This window comes from Drosophila rhopaloa, unplaced genomic scaffold, assembly GCF_018152115.1.
Source record: "Drosophila rhopaloa isolate 14029-0021.01 unplaced genomic scaffold, ASM1815211v1 contig_207, whole genome shotgun sequence".
Taxonomy (NCBI): domain Eukaryota; kingdom Metazoa; phylum Arthropoda; class Insecta; order Diptera; family Drosophilidae; genus Drosophila; species Drosophila rhopaloa.
Genome location: NW_025335092.1, coordinates 159,903 through 165,143, shown reverse-complemented (window position 1 = coordinate 165,143; position 5,241 = coordinate 159,903).

Sequence of the window (5,241 nt, the reverse complement as noted above, 5' to 3'; positions counted from 1 at the left end):
AAAGCTAACGCTTTTCTTGAAAAAGCGTGACTTTTCTGTTGATACCCTCATATTTGCATCGTGTAGGCTCTTGAGAACCCAATCCTCGTGCCGGATGTGGGAGTTTTCGTCCTCCGAAAAGACGATAACATCATCAACATAGACATAGCAAAATTTGCCAATCTGCTCTCGCAGTATGTCGTCAATTGTTCTTTGGAAAATGCTGGCTGCATTTTTTAATCCAAATGGCATTCTGCGAAACTCGTACTTTCCTCCGTTAACGGAAAAGGAAGTTTTTTCACGGTCGAATTCTGCCAGCGTGATCTGATGATAGCCGGACTTCAAGTCCAGGGTTGTGAAATACTTGGCCTTGCCTAAGTTTCCTAATATCATCGAGATGTTCGGCATGGGGTATCGATCGGGTATTGTTTTCTCGTTTAGTTTGCGAAAATCCAATACCAAACGCATTTTCCGCTTGCCAGTTTCGTCGGTGCCCTTTTTATCTACTACCCATATTGGGTTATTGTAGGGGGATTTTGACTTTTGGATGATGCCATTTTTTAGCAGATCTTGGATTTCGCCATTGACAAAATCAGCTGCCCCCATTGGATATGGGTAAAGTTTGGCATAAATGGGCTTCTCATCAACAGTTCTGATGGTGGCTACCACCGACGTATTGTAAGATAGAGCCTCGTTGGGGTCAGCGAAGGTTTTTTTCCTATCGCTGAGCATTTTCAAAAATGCTTTTCGGACCAAAGGTGGTGCGTCTGAGCAATCCACCTCAGTGAAATTTACATCAGGGCAAGTATGAAAACCAATTTTCTCTACTTCCGTGCCCCATTTGAGCTGGCCGGAGGCCAGACAAAGTGACGCCCCTGCCTGCTTTAAAAGGTCGAGGCCGATTATTCCATCAAAGGAAGACAAATCTGGTAAAATGAAGAACGTGGCCTTCAAGTTGAAAATTGACACGAAGCATTTCTTCGTGATTTTGGTGACTCCATGGATCGAATGAATCGTGAATGGAGTTTCTACCGGGCGGACGCCTTTCAGTCCTTCATGTGGTCGGATGAAATTTTTGGCCGCGCCCGTATCGACTAGGAGTCTCATGTCGATCCCCGCTACTCTTCGTCTGATGACGGGTAGCAGGGATTTTCCCCTAAAAAATTGATGGCGTCCAAGTCGTACTCGCTGATGGCATCGTCATCAATTTCTTGTGCCGCGCTAGAGGCAGCTGTGGTGTACGTATCACCAGTTTTGTCAGCGCCCTGGGCAATGTGATTTACCCTTTGCCTTTTTTGTGGGCGCGACTTGTCGGATGTCGCCGGCTTCCTATTCTGGTATGCCGGGGCCTGTGATGGCTTAAGCATCCTAGACAATGATGGATCCACTTCCATGGGTTCTGGAGTGTCTCCCTGGTGCCTATCGCTGCGTGGAGCAGGGTGGACTTGTGCCTTGTGTTGCTTAGTAAAATGGGGATTTTTACCGCCACTATATTGGGAATTAGCATGAGCGGCGGCCTGCGGACGCTCTTGCGCCTTAGGAAATTGTTTTTTCTCCCTGTCTTCCTGGCTTCTTGCAAATGATGATGCAAAGGTATACCTATCATGGTTCGCCTCCACCTCTTGAGCCAAGGCAAGTGCTGATGGCATGTCTTTGGGCTTCGCCGCGAAGAGGACGTCAGTGAGGCTGCGTTTTAATCCTGAGATAAATACGCGAAGGGCATCATCACGGAATTTTTCGCATAAAACTCGTGCAGCCGAGGCTTCGTATGTCATGGTCGCCTTGTTGGTGAGGAGGGTGAGCTTCCTTTCAACCTCGTCATAATATTGTAGAAGCGAGAGACTCCCCTGTCTGAGGGTGCCCATCTCCTGCTCTATGACATGCATTGTCCGCTTGTCACTATAAGTAAAGTCGAGTCGATTTATAATCGCGTCGAAATTAAGCACTGTGCCAAATGAGGATAGCACTGCATCAGCCGGTCCCCTTATTTTGCTCCTAATTATAATAACTGCCTGATAATGGCGTGAACTTCCTACGAAATTCTTAAAAATATAGTATGCGCCTACTGCCGCCTGCCGCCAGGAGACGTATGTTTCCTGGGCACCCGAAAATTCGGGCAGGCATTTGACGGCGTCTAGTGGCTCATTACAAATGACGGTGTTATTAATGTCTATGGGTGTATAAACTTTAATCTGAGGAGCTACTGTTGGGGCAGGTGCGACCTGCATCGCCGCCACTTGGTTGGGCAGTTGTTGGATAGTCTGGCGCAACTTATTCTCCCTGCGCTGGCTGTCCTGTAGGGCATGGTTGACGGCAGCGTCTACTACCGCCTTTATTTGATCTGGGTTAAATGCCATGTTTCTGGCTGAGGGAGTGCCGACGATTACACTTTTCGGTGTAGAAGTTTTTGCCGGCCCTTCAGTCTCTGATTCAGAGTCACTGGGGATCTGGTTGCTGTTCCTATATTGTTGGAATGGGTTGCTCATATGGAGCCGTGCAAGCTAAATCGGCCCAGCGATTTAATGCATGCTCAAGCGGTCTTGCCCACGGATATAGCGAGGGGGCCGCGGGGGCTGAGATGCCGCTTGGTAACGATGGACGAGAGCTCGTTGGAAATTGAGCTGTTGCCTCGCCAAGCAGTGACAAGGAGAGGGGGATCACGGGGACCGGGTCTCCGCTATGGCAAACAAAAATATAAACAACAAAAATTGACACAGTAAAGATCCGTGGTGGCTAAGCTGCCGCTCTGAAAGACAAAGAAGCGAAGCTAAACAAAATCGGAATACAAACGTCGCGGTGTCGAGTTCGAGTGTCGTAGTGGAGTGGGTAAGCGATGGAAACAAAAACAAACCCAAGACTGTTGCCAAGCTAACACAAAGAATTTAGGTGTAAGCAAAAAGATGACTACATATAAGGGGTAAATTAAATGCACAAATTTAAATGAGACAGTATCCGTCGCCAATAAAAATATATCAATAAATGCACAATTAATAAATTTATTTCCCGGCGGCGCCTTTGCGTCTAGGCTGGGTATTAAATATGTAATCTGGTAGTTATATTGGCGATAATATTGGGCACTAAGATATTTATTGAAAGAATTTTTTTTAAAAAATGCAAACAATGAAAAACACAAATAATATCACATGTGATTACACCAATAAAATTGTCAGCCAATTAGTGAGTATGTTTATTTATAAAAATGTTAACACGAAACTCTAATACAGAGCTGCAGAAAATATAGCGTATTTAAATATTTTACCAATGCAGATGCCGGAAAAATTTTTTGGAACAGAAGTGCTCACTTACATGATTTCCCGACTTAGATGGGTAATTTAACGTGGGCGCCAATTAATATAATTATTTATCCGGTTAATGGTGAATCGCCGTCAGTACTCGGCGACTTCTCTTCTTCTTCTCTGGCGGACGACAGGTCCACTGTTGATTGTTGGCCGGCTGGCCGAAGGTGTCCCAATGATGAATTAGGAGGATTATGTTGGAAGGGTGACTGCCCTTCTTAACCTGCTGGCCTAGAGACTCAGTCAGTTTGTAAATAATAAAATGGTTAACGGCGATTGCCGGAGTTATATTGAACGAGCTTGTGCTCTTTATTCGGTGAATATCAAAATTGAACTGAACTTAAAGCTAACATAAAAAGGGACTCATAGCGGCCACTCCAATGGGTAGTGCTTGCCGGCTATGCACGAGCTTCCGGCCAGACGCTGTGTGGGCGATTGGTCATTGCCTTCGCCCGGTTAACTTAGTTAACTTGTACGTACATTAAAGAGTGTGCATCTGGATTATATGTCCGTATGAACAAGAATATGGAAATGGGAAAATATGAAGAAAGAAGCCGGAAAATGGCGACCGTATGAAGATGGAAATAGCAATACGAAAAAGAAGCCGGAATATGGCGATCGTATGCACGATGGAATGGTCGATCAGACAGATATAAGAAATTGGATTTAAAAAATTGGAAATATCTGGCTGGTCGGCAGAAATGAGTATAAATAAGAACGGTCGTACTTATCTTGAACGCTGGTGCTTGAAACTTCTTCTCCTCTTCTGGAATTATCCGGTCGATGGATCATGAATGTGTCGAGGGGCGGCTCTCCAATGGGTAATCAATAGTCCAGTAAAATTATTTCTTTTCAATTTAACGTAGAGTTTATTTAAAAAAAAACTAGTTCACTTCACTTCTTCCTTCATACACTGGTAGATTAGAACTAACTTAATGCTACGGGGTGGATGTTTCAAGAGGCCGCTTGGAGAGCGGAGTGGAGACACTTAACAGTGCGAGAGAACGAGATGCGACGATCTGGAAAAAACTGTTCTCTCGACTGTTAGGACTCCAGGGTTCCGGTCACGGTTGCTACTTCAAAAATTTTTTATGAGCCAAAAAAAGATCAAAAATGAGCCAATTTGAATAAAAAAGAGCCAAATTTAGAAGCACATGTGAAATTTACCATATCGATACACTTGTTTAGAGCTACCATACCAGCGGAACAATTTAGTTTCGATCTGGCACTTTTGGGTTTCAGACATTAATCACTTTTAAAATTTCAAAAAAAAAAATGCATTAATAAAAAATGAATTTTTTTTCAAGTTTAAAATATTTTTTATCGCTTTTAGCAAAAAAGAGCCAAATTCAATAAAAATGGGCCAAGGAGCCAACGCGAAAAAAAAACGCCAGATTTGGCTCACAAGAGCCAAACCTGGCAACCGTGCTTCCGGTTCACCCGAAACTGGAAGCGCCGCTTGGCGCGAACAGGTTTTTTTATGAGTATTAAGAATGCATCATATGAATAATTTTGGAGAATATAATTTACAGAATATTCAGCAAGGGTATATCAACTTCAGCTCCGCCCGAAGTTAGCTTTCCTTTCTTGTTTTTAGTAATATAGGCACAGAAATCGAAATGTAGTCGTTTTGTAATAACTGCAAGAAATTAGCTTCCTTTCTTGTTATGTTTGTGAAAAACAAGTAATTGATTTCCTAAAAATTTTGGTCAAAAGTGTGCAACGCAATGAAGGAGACATCTCCGACCCTATAAAGTATATATATTTTAGATCAGGATCACCTCCTGAGTTGATATAAGCATGTCCGTCTGACTGTCTGTCTGTTTCTACGCGAACTAGTCTCTCAGTTTTAAAGATATCGAAACTTTGCACACACCCTTCTTTCCTTTGCACGCATATTTGGCCAATCAATCCGACATATTAAATTTCAAAAGGATCGGCCGACTATATTCTATAGCTGCCATAT